Source organism: Prinia subflava, chromosome 10 (genome assembly GCF_021018805.1).
Source record: "Prinia subflava isolate CZ2003 ecotype Zambia chromosome 10, Cam_Psub_1.2, whole genome shotgun sequence".
NCBI lineage: Eukaryota > Metazoa > Chordata > Aves > Passeriformes > Cisticolidae > Prinia > Prinia subflava.
Window position 1 is genome coordinate 29890296 of NC_086256.1, and position 11788 is coordinate 29902083.

Below are 11788 nucleotides of genomic sequence, written 5' to 3' on the forward strand. Positions count from 1 at the left end.
TGCCCTTTTCCTTGGGGATCCTCTGGCAGGCCTGGCAGGAAGGGAGACATGCTCACAGGTGAGATCTGGCCTATCAGCTCTTGCTGGTAGCTTCTGTCTATAATTTACCTTTTATCTATAATTTCAGGGTTTGGCCTGCACTTGAAATTAATTACCAGGAGAGCAGCATTGCTGCTCTCATTGCTGCAGCCCAGTAACACAACTTACACTCGATGCTGGGTTGTCTTCTTGTGTGTATTGGGTGCCTGTCTTCCAGCAAGGCTGTCCTGGCCTCAGGAGTAACTGGTGGCATGGTTTGATTTAGTGAAATGGTAGAGAATAACAAAGGAAGCCTTTGAGGGGGAAAAAAGCCAAGTGTAATGAAAGCAAGATTTTTGCTTGCTTCAGCAACTGCTGTTCAATGTTTCTGCCCACTCCAGAAATAAAGTATTTTATAATTAAAACGTAATTTATAATTAAAAGTAATTTATAATTAGATTTATTTGTCAAAATCAAGGACTTCTATCTGAAAGGTTTGTGGAGTCCTGCTCCAGTGTCTCTGAACCACATTAACTATTTGTCTCCCTTGATCATCAGAGCAAAAGACACCAATGTCCTTCACATCCAGCACAATAAGAATCTGTTGATTTCTGGCTGATTTTAGTTGCTGAGTTCACCCTAAACTGGAAAAATATTATCTATTTTTCCATTGCTAAAATAGTTCCTGAATATGAGCTGAAAGGTTATTCTTGGAGGTGGCAGGTGGAGAGGCTCCTCTAAAAAAATTCAGGAGATGGACTAAATTATCCTTGTGGATTCCTTGCAACTTATGATATTCTGTGATTCTGTGAATAATTTCCATGTGGAAAGCCACTTCCATGTGGCTTTTCCTTGCTCCTTGTGTACAGCTGTTTTTTGGCTGGTGTGTGTCAAGGATTTCTGACAGCAAAGGCATTGAGCCAGCAAGGAGGAATTCATGTTAGGTGAGTTTTGGCCATGTAAATTAGAGACAGAGAGGCTGAAAATGCTGTGAAATCACCAGTAAAAATACTGACATTTAGGCAGAGCCAAGGTTCTGTGGAGATATCCCCAAAGAGGAGCATGATCATCTCGCTGGGGTAAATCCCACCATGCCTCCTCCCACTGTGCTGCAGTGGTATTTTTCCCAGGAAGCTGCTTTATGGGAGCAGGGAGATGAGCACTGGGTGGATTCCCCAAGGCACACTTGTGGCAGCTGCTGTGTGCAGAGTCGTTTTTCCTGATTGCCACCGTCCCTGGGCCAAGACAAGGGACAAGAGGACACAGTGCTGAACTGCACTGGGCACAGCAAAGCCAGGCAGGATGAGGCCCTGCCCCCTGGCAGGGCTGGCAGCTGTTGTGGTGCCTGGCTAGGTGGGATCTGTGAGTGGACACAGTGTCTGGGCAGAGCCGGGTGTTTGGTGGTGGCTTTCCAGGGCAGCTCTGTGGTTGCCAGCACAGCCCCACTGGGCAGCAGTGCAGCCTTCCCTGCAGTGCCTCAGCCTGCAGCCAGCACGATTCACACCAGACTTGGCTTCCAAAGGTCGGCTGCTGTGCCTTTCTGGATGTGACAGGAGATTTTCCACTGCTGCTGGTGGTCTTTGCTCTGAGCTGTTTCTCTCTGAGCTGCTGTGGACTGTGCTGTTCTGTTCCTCAGAGTGGAGTCCCCTTATCAGCCATCAGCTGAGAGGATCAGGGCTAAGAGATGCCTTGAGAGGCTGCCTAGAACAGAGGCTAGACAGAGTTAAAGGAATAAAGCAGGTATTTATTACAAAGTCCTTCAAAGGATGCACCGTGGGCAGTACAAGAGTCCAGCCAAGGCTTCACCCAAGATGGACCAGGGGTCATGAGTTTCCACACTTTTGTAAGTTTGGTCCATTTCCATATTGGGGTTAATTGTCCCATTACAGCTTCAGGTGATGCAGTCCCATCCTCCCAGGCTGCTCTCCTCAATTCCCTGTTGTTTGCACTTTTTGGGCCTGAAGGTGCAGCGATGTCCTGGGTTCTGGGGCTGGAAAAGGATTGTTCTGTCTGACTGAGCTGTGAGGAGAACTTGCAAACACTTTATATGAAGTGCAGAGTTACCCACCAATGCAGTGCAGAATCTGGAAAATATGGAAGCTGAACCTGAGAGCATCATAAGCATGTACTGTGGCACCTCTGAAAGGTCGAGGTGAACTTAGTCACACACATCTTCCTTCCTTTGTCCTATAGCTGCTTCAGCCAGAAGTCCCACCTAACACACTGTCCTACTGTAAGATATCGGGAGAGATAAAGCCCAATAAATCTTTTGACATTTTTCTGGTACAGAGAATAAGCAATCTATGACAAGAAAAGAAAGAATTCTACAGCTGACATTCGGAAATGGAGCTCTTGCAGAGGTAGCGCAGCTCTATTCCCACTCATTCCTGTGGTGTTGGAAACCCCCGAGAGGGGCATGAAGACCCTGATGCCCCAGATACAGCTCTGCTCTGGGTTAAGGAAGTGGTTTCTCTTCCTATCTGGCCCTGCCATCACTGACCTGACTTCTTCCTCTAATCACCCCTGTAGGAGTTTTTGGTCTAGCAAAGATAGTCCCAAAGTCATCCCTTTCTTAAAATGAGGTTTTATTGCAGCTCTTGAGTCTTCCTGTGTGTTTCTAACCTGTTCACTTCTTTTAAACTTGAGAGGAAATGCAAGAAGATTTTGGGGAAAGATTTGCAGACAGAGGTACTTCCTTCTATTAGCCTTATTAATTCCCTTAAATAGCTGCAGCATGAGCAGTTAGGTGGTGGGCAGGTAGAGATTGCAGTAGGAAGAAAGGGAGTGAAGAGCTGGTGGCCTTTCTAGGACAGAGACAGGTTGGAGACTGCAACAGCTCTGCAAATCCCAGCCTCTGTTTTGGGGTCCCTTGTGATTTTTAATCAGTGGTGAATGCCCTGCATTTACTTCAAACTGTTGCATTACAGAGGTGGAGAAGGGTTAGATGTTATTCCTGCCCCAGCCAAGAAAGATCCACATGCAGTGCCATTTCCTGCTTAAGACACTTCACCCTTTGCCAGTGTTTTATTGGGATGATATGTTAGCACCCTGTGCTGGTCAGGATGCATGGAATACCACTTCACCTGCCTCTCACCATCAGCTTCATCAGCAAAGGTTAAACCACTCGCTGTGGAACTTCAGTGACCGAATCAGGATCTGGTGTCAATAAAAACACACTGCTGGGAGTGATGCTTCACCCTCATGAACACTGTGAACTCTTTCCTTTTCTGTTTTCTCAACATTGTTTTCTCATTTCTAGCAGGGGTCAGGTTAAGCTTCTGGCTAAATTGTTTCCTTTGCCACCTCTCAAATACATGTTAAAGGGCTCTTTAACTTTCCATTCACAGTCATTTAGCTATTGTTCTTTCCACCTGGTCAATTTGGCTCATAATTTCCCCCAACTTATATTAGTTCTTTTGCAATATCTAGTAGCTGTATTACTGTCTGGGGCTGCCCTCCTTTTCCTCATACTGACTACAATCAAATCATGGTCACTAATCCTTAAACCCTGACCACTTCTTCAGCAATTAAAAAACTTCAGCACTTAAACCCCACCAAATACAGCTCTTGCATCCACTATACTACTTCAATATTAGGAAATGCCCATCAGAAACCATTGTAAACTCTCCCAGTGTTCTCCTTGGTCTCACACAGGTCCTGATGGAGATTTTCCCAGCAGCATCCGTGTTCCTGGACCCTGCAGGGGGAAGGTTGCTGGGACCTAGTGCCAATCTCTGTTTTAACACAGCACACAGGAAAAAAAAAAAGGGGGCTTTTCTCTTTTAAATCCTTTTATTTGCAAAACACTGGATTATCTAGGTGCAGCTTTGATGAATGACTGGAAAGTTCTCATCACAAGGGGTTTCTGTAGGCATAAACTTTTACTGCTTGGCGAGATGAGGAAGGGCCCATGTCTCCAAAAATCAGGCAGTCCTTGGCCCCTTACCCAAGGATGCCCCTGGCAGATCAGTCCTTGAGGCTTTCAGTCTTCAGACTTCACTGCCTGCACATTAACCAGCAGCACAGTTGTATTTCTCAACACCGGGGTAACTCCTATTGACTTCCTTTTGCCGGTTCCTCCCCGCAGAAGGGAGCCCATCCCTGACACCCTCCAGCCTCGAGAGGTGCAAACCAGAGGCTGCAAGGGAGCTTTGCAAATTCATTACTCTGTTTTCTTCTGGTTTTTTGTTTTGTTTTGTTTTGTTTGTTGTTTTTTTTTGTTGTTGTTGTTGTTGGTTTTTTTTGTTGTTGTTGTTTTTTGTTTTTTGTTTTTTGTTTTTTGTTTTTTTTTCCCTAGCAGGGGGCAGGCACTTCCCAGCTGCTGTGTGGCTCTCCCGCAGCTGTACCGCGGCAGACAGAGCCCGTGTGCCGGTGCCTACCGGGGCAGCCCGTGGGTGCCGCGCCCGGGCTGTGCGCGCCCGGCGCTCCGGGGCTGAGCGCGCCCTGCCGGGGAGCGGCACCGAGAGCCGCGGATGAGTAACCCCGGCCAGCGGCTTTCTCTGTTTGACACACCCGGCAGCCGTGCCGGCAGCCTGGCCGCAGCGCCGCGGCTCCCAGCTGTGGCTCCCAGCCCGTGTCACGCCGCCAGCCCCGGGGAACGCGGGCAGGAGCGCAGCGGCGGGCGGTGAAATGCGGGCGGTCAGGCCCTGTGCGCTGATGGCTGCAGCCGGGTCTGCCTTGTTGTCTTCGCCATCTGCCACTTTCACTGCTCCTTTGTGAGAAGTAGCCCAGCCGGGTTTCTCCCCTCGGCACACAGACACATCTGGGCTCCAGGGCCGTGGCTGGGGCTCCCTTGCCTGCGTCCCCTGGGGGAGCATGAGAGGGGACACTTCTCTGCAGGTTCTTACCTGTGTGCCACTGGCAGCACGGGCAGAAAACGCACAGTCTTCACCCAAGCAACACCAGTGGCCTCATCCTGTTCCCCTCCCTGGCTTATCAGGACGAAAGCCCAGTATAGATATACACAAAATACAAATTCCTTCAGCTGCTGGTCTCAGATGTGCAATCTCTGTACTCTATTCTCCTGACTCCTGAGCCTTTTATCCTGGTTTCCAGCTGGCCTGGCTCACTGATTGCTGTCCAACACATCCTCCCACACCCGCTCTCTGAGTGCTGCCATCCTGGCACACAGGGTGCTTTGTCCCCAGTGTCCCTCCCATCGAGGGTGCTCCAACCTCCTGTGCACATCAAAGAGAGACCCTCAGCAGGGACACAGCTAAAGAGAGTTTGGAAAGCAGGTAGGACAGGCTATAACCACCAGGCCCAGGGCATGGCCATCCCTTTTGTCTCCTTTCCCTCTGTTTTCCCACACTGGTTCCTGTCACCTTGATTCATCCCTTTCCCCAGACATCCCACAAGTCCTGTACGGTCTCAGAAGGCTCTTCCCAGCATCCTGCAAGGAGCTCCATGTGCCTTTGGCTGATCACCCTCTCTGCTTGGCAGCTGGGAAGGGTTTCCCAGCCTCTCACCAGGGCAGATGCACTAATCCAGGCAGTGTCCTCTCCCCATCAGAGCACCAGAGCTCACATGTGAAACAGATTCTTGGAGCATTTGATGCCTTTCATTTTCTTTCTGTTAGATCCTTCCAACAGACTTCCACACTGACATCAAACGGCTCTTAAATGTTTTCATTGCATGACTGCAAAATCAGTGAGTTATAACTCAGGAATTTGATGACACCTCCATCTTGATAATTTATCTCTTCCTCATCTCTTGTTGAGGGATTTTTTGCTTTTTCAGTGTCTGCAGCTTCATAGAACCTAGAAAAACTAATTCTTTCAGTTGCATCTTTAGTACAGACACAACAGAGAACTCAGATCTGAGCAAAACAGTTTCTTCTCCTAAGACAACTTTTCCTTGCCAATGTTCTCAGTCTCTTCATGGCTGGGCATGGGAGAAAGAGCCCCAGATTCCCTTGTTTTTCACAGCTCCTCCTCTCCTTTGGAGGTGTCTGTCCCAGCAGGGAGGGAGCAGTGGTGGCCAGACCCACAGAACAGGTCAGGACCAGGCACGGCTGCAGGGGTCACCTGCACCCACCTGTGTCCCCTCCGAGCTGAGGGGAGCCTGGCTGGCCTGGCTGTGCTTCAGAGAAAGCCCCGGGCAGAAAGAGCCCCGGCCCTGCTCCCTTTATAGCTGGAGAGGCCTTCAGCCTGCAAAAAAATGATCTGATGATGATTGATGATCTTCACTCTGGCCAGAGAAAGATAAATCACAAAAACCTTTTGGACTGCAGCATGGGGAACAGGCTGGCATGACAGGGATGTAAGTATGGCCCTGCCTCGGGCTGCCTTCTTGCCCTGCTCCCCCGCCTCTGTGGGGCTGTGGAGGAGCCCCTGGCGGTCCCCAGAGTGCCAGTGCCAACCACAGTGCAGGATGTCTCTGCTGCCGTCCCCCCATGACTCAACTAGGTCACCGAGGCAGGCAGTGACAGGGCAGGGAGGCGGCCGTGCTGCCGGCGGGGCTTTCTCTGCTCTGAATGCCACAGGCTCTCATCTGTGACCTTTCCAGTCCTGCTTTGAAGACGGAAGTGGTGGGAAATCTGTCCTCACTCAGGCTCAGCGCACTCTTGCATGTACCCTCGGCACTGAAAGCTGTGTGAGTCCCGCCGGCTCTGGGACGGGGGGGAAGGCAGGCCACTGCTCCCAAGCTGTGCCCCATCCTGCGGTGGTGGTGGGTTGTGGTAGGAGACCCAGCTGTGACCTACCATCGAATCCCAAACTGTGGTTTGGGCTGTGCTTTACCAGGTTTCATGCCCATCATTCAGGCCAAGATTCTCCCAGTCAATTTTCTAATCCCTCCACTGATTTTTCTGTGGTTACATTAATCCTGGCAGGCTAATTTTGCTGATGGACAGAAGTATTTGTGTTTATGACTCATTGGCAGTTGTACACTTGCCATCTACAAAATCTGTGCAGGTCTTTCAGAAATGTTGGTCAGTGCTGGAAAATAAAGCTCCCAAGGCTTTCCATGGCACTCACGCTTGTCTCAAGGTTGCGGTGTTCTTAGCCCTGTCAGATGGCCTGCCCTGTCTCCCACGGGGACACTGGGGTAAAGGAGAGACTTTTAAAAGCACTATCTCCTGGGATCTTATCATGCCCCCAGGAGTGTCTGAAGAACTTCCTTTTGGTCCCTTTGCTTTCTAGCATTAACTTGATATGGCTTTTGGGTTAGGTTTAGGCTTAACTGCAAAAAAAAAATCAGTTTTGTTGGGGTTTTTTTTCTGGAAAAATTCTTCTGGTATTGGGTGGCTAAACAAAGAAAAAAATCCTGGAGAAGTTCAGCTGATAACTGGCAGAGTAATCTGCACAGTGTCGGGAGCAGTGCAGTCATGTCTCCCCACCCTGTGATATCATCAACACTGCTATGACTAGGGCAGGAGACAGGATGGAAAAACTGAAACTGCTCAAGGCAACTGGACATTTTTAGGTGGAGTGTGGGTCTGCTGCCTCCCAGGAGCCCACCACAGACCCAGCTGCACAACCAACCCTGCCCGAGAGGGCAAAAACACCCCAGCCATCAGAGAGGGCCCAACCCCAACAGAGACACCCTGGGATGGGGAAAGCAGAGGTGGAGGGAGAATTCCAGCCTCTGAAATGGAGATGGCTGGTTCTCCTTCAGCTGGAATGAAAGCCAGGGGGCTGTGGGGCTGCCAGAGAAGCAGATGCAGGCCAGGAGCTTCACCAGTCTCTGGCTAACTCAGGCTGCATGAACATAAATGTGCACTCCTGAGCAGAGCCCCCCGTGCCTTTGCACTGGAAGTGTTGACAGAGGTGTAGACACAGAGCCTGGGAGAGCCCCTTCATCTGGCAGCCCCGGCACTGCTCCCTAAGGCTGAGAGAATTGGGATTGTTCAGCCTGAAAAAGAGACCTGAAATGAGCCTACAGGAAAGACAGAGAGAGACATTTTGCAAGGATAAGGGGGGAACGGCTTCCAACTAAAACAAAGTAGATTTGGACTAGATATTAGGGGGAAAAAAATTACTGTGAGGATGGAGAGGCACTGGCAAAGGTTGCCCAGAGGAGATATGAATGCTCCATCCTGGGCTTGGAGGCACCTGGTCTAGTGGAAGGGGTCCCTGCCTATAGCAGGAGGGTTGGAACTGGATGGGCTTTAAGGTCTCAATCCAAACCATCATAGGATCCTAAGGCAGACACCCCAGAGACAATGGGTGCCAACTGGTCCCTGCTGTCTCAGTACAGTGTCCCTCAGGCTGAGCAGGGGGGTTTGATGCTGGGAGTTGTGGGTTGGTGTCCTTTCTTCTCCCCGTGCAGAGCCCTTTGTAGGCTTTCAATAACGCAGTATGCATGTAGTCAAATCTGGGGTAAAAATGTGCTGCTTAAGGCTGTGATTTTCCCAAAGTCAAAGCAACCCAGTGCTAGCATCCTCAAGGCTTTTGAAACCTTTAAAGATGAGCAAACAAAACCTCACCTGTCAGATGCTGACAGTGTTCTGGGGCAGAGGGTTTCTCTGTGCTGGACACCAGGTCCTTGAGAGGAGGGGCAGGGACACAGCCTTGTCCCACTGCTGTGTCCCTGCCCTCACTGCAGGGGATGCCCGAGGTCAGCTTCAAAGCCTGGTAGGAACCCTAGCACTGCTCTGAAGCCTCAGAAAGGAGTCAAGCAGCTGAGGGAACTGTGTGTCTGTGCCCAGGCAGAGCTGCCTTGGAGGATCAGAGAGCAAAGAGCATCTGAGCTGTCTCAAACCATGAATTGCTTGGGCAGCTTTTGTTTTGGAGCAGTTCTTGCCTCTGCAATAAATACCAATCCTGCTGTCTCTGTGCTTGCTGGGTTTCATGAGAGCTGAAGGAGGAGTAACGAGCCAGTTTCCACAACAAGCAGCTTTGCTATGCAGGGAGCAGTGAGAAAATTCCCTGGAGCCATAACCCAGTGATGCCCCCAGCAGAACAGAGTGGCAGGGGAACCACTGGAGTGAATCCTGCGAGCTGCGTTCCATCCACGTCCCCACAAACCGACAGCCTGTCTCCCCTCTCCTCCCCACCAGTCCAGGGTTTTGTGGTTTTCTTTTAGACCTCTTCTCAAGCTGATGCCTCCTGGGCACAAAAAGTCTCTTGGCAATCTGCTGTCTGCCAGCTAATCTAGCAAATAATCAGCTTAAACAAATTTAATGACTGCTAAGTGCCGAGCAGCATCACCCATGGTTGCAAAACCTTGGCAGCGGCAGGGCTGGGTGGCTTTGCTGGGCTGGCTGCCTGTGCTCTCCCCTGGCTCAAAATCAGCACAAGCTGACAAATCTTGGGACCATTTTATCAGCTTCCCTGCCTCCTGGCAACAGCCTGGTGGATGAAGCATGATTTGCTCCAAGAGGTTGTGTGGGAGGAATGGAGGGAATAACGTTAATAAAGTGGATTTTGGGCTACTGACAACTGGAAAGCCAATGTGTCAGGGTTAGGGTTAGGGCTGCCTGTTTGGGGAGCCAGGTCACTGACGGCAGAGCTCTGCAGTGAGTAGTGACTTAATTCCCTGTGGGAGCAGCATTTCGTCTGCTCTCTGGGCCTTATACATGCCAGCAGTCATCATCAGGTCACATGGGCCACTTGGTGCTGACTCCAGGAGAAATAATTTTGCATTTCTCAGGTTTCCTGTGCATTCCTGCAAAATTAACTCATTTGATTTACTGGATGTGACATTTCTCTGAAGCAGTGCCAAGCTAATGTCTGTACTGTATGATCTTAAAGGTCTTTTCCAAGCTGAATGATTCTATGAGTTGCAGCACACAAGTTGCCCAAGAGGAGATAAACTGCAGGAAATGAGCTCACAGAGAGGCAGCAGTGGGAGGGCAACTGCTCTGTCATGCATCCACCATCTGAGGCTCACTGTGGACCCTATTCATGGGTGCAGAGCCTTCAGAGAAGCTTCTGGCTGACTGCAGCTTCCCCTTTTCAGCCCGTTTGCCCCCAGGCATCCCCACTGTCACTTCCAGCTCTCCACACACACATGCAGCAAAGTCCTGGTGGGCTGCACATAACCAGAGATGGGCTGTGGGAGTGGGCATGGGGGAATGCCCCATACAGGTATTTGCATTTCCTCAGGCTTTGGAGGAGCATTTCCCACCACGTGTGACTGCCCAGGGGCTGTGAGAGCACCTCTCAAGGGGTAGCCACAGTGGGGCCCAGGGTGGTGAATCTCCTGTAGTTTTGTGGTTCCCTGACTCACTGAGATGAATCTGAGTTCAAAGTCTCCAAGGGACTAGCTGGTTTCACCCTGGAGTAATGAGGGAGCTGGAGGAAGAGCTTGCTAGGCTGCTCTCCCCTCATTTATGATCAATCCTGGGTAACTGGGAAGGTCCTCAATGACTGGAGGTTGTCCAATGTGAGGCCCACCTGATGCCTTAAGTTTTAGCTTTCATGTTTTCCAGATTCTGCACTGCATTAGTTAGTATATAACTCTGCACTTCATATAAAGTGTTTGCAAGTTCTCCTCACAGCTCAGTCAGACAGAACAATCCTTTTCCAGCCCCAGAACCAAGGACACCGCTGCACCTTCAGGCCCAAAAAGTGCAAACAACAGGGAATTGAGGAGAGCAGCCTGGGAGGATGGGACTGCATCACCTGAAGCTGTAATGGGACAATTAACCCCAATATGGAAATGGACCAAAACTAAAAGTGTGGAAACTCGTGACCCCTGGTCCATCTTGGGTGTAGCCTTGGCTGGGCTCTTGTACTGCCCACAGTGCATCCTTTGAAGGCCTTTATAATAAATACCTGCTTTATTCCTTTAACTCTGTCTAGCCTCTGTTCTAGGCAGCCTCTCAAGGCATCACACCCAAAAGAAGGATGTGGGGAATGACAGACCCGTCAGCCTGGCCTTGGTGCTCAGCAGGGCTCTGGAGCAGATCCCCTTGTGTGCACACACAGGACAGCCAAGGGGGCAGACCCAGCCAGCACAGGCTTAGGAAAGGCAGGTCCTGCCTCACCAACCTGATCTCTTATGACCAGCTGACCCACCTGGTGGATGCAGGGAATGCTGTGGATGTGTCTGCCTGGATTTCAGCAAAGTCTTTGGCACCATCTCCCACAGCACACCCCTGGAAAAGCTGTCAGCCCGTGGCTTGGACAGGAGCACTCTTGGCTGGGTTAAGAGCTGGCTGGATGGCCGGGCCCAGAGAGCGGTGGTGAAAAGTGCCACATCCAGTTGGCATCAAGGGTGTCCCCAAGGATCAGTGTTTTTTAGCCTGGAGGAGGCTCAGGTGACCTTATCACTCTCTGAAGGCACCAGAAAGGAGATTGCAATGAGGTGGGGTTCAACCTGTTCCTCCAGGCTATTTGTGTTAGGACAGGAGGACACTGCCATAAGCTGGCCAGGGGAGGTTCAGGTTGGACACTCGGAGGGATTTCTAACAGAAGGGGTGACTGGACACTGGAATGGGCTGCCCTGGGAGCTGGTGGAGTTGCTGCCTCCGGAGGTGTTTGAGGACTGGGCACGGCACTCAGGGGGTGACAGGGTGGTGCTGGCTCATGGGTTGGACTCGCTGATCTCAGAGGCCTTTCCCTGCCGAAATGAAGCTGCGATTCTGTGACAAACACTACAGGAGGAGGCACATACAGATCTTACTTCCCCAGACAGCACCAAATCCTCCCTGTTGTTCCATGGACATGTAATTGACTGTGCCCAGCCCAGCAAGGGGAAAAGCAGCATCTTCGTGCCACATGAGATGCCAGACCCCCTCCCCAGGCAAGCTCTTAACTGGGGGACTGGGACATCTCAAGGATACACATCAACCTTTGTGCCTGAAAGGTATTGGGCTTCTGCC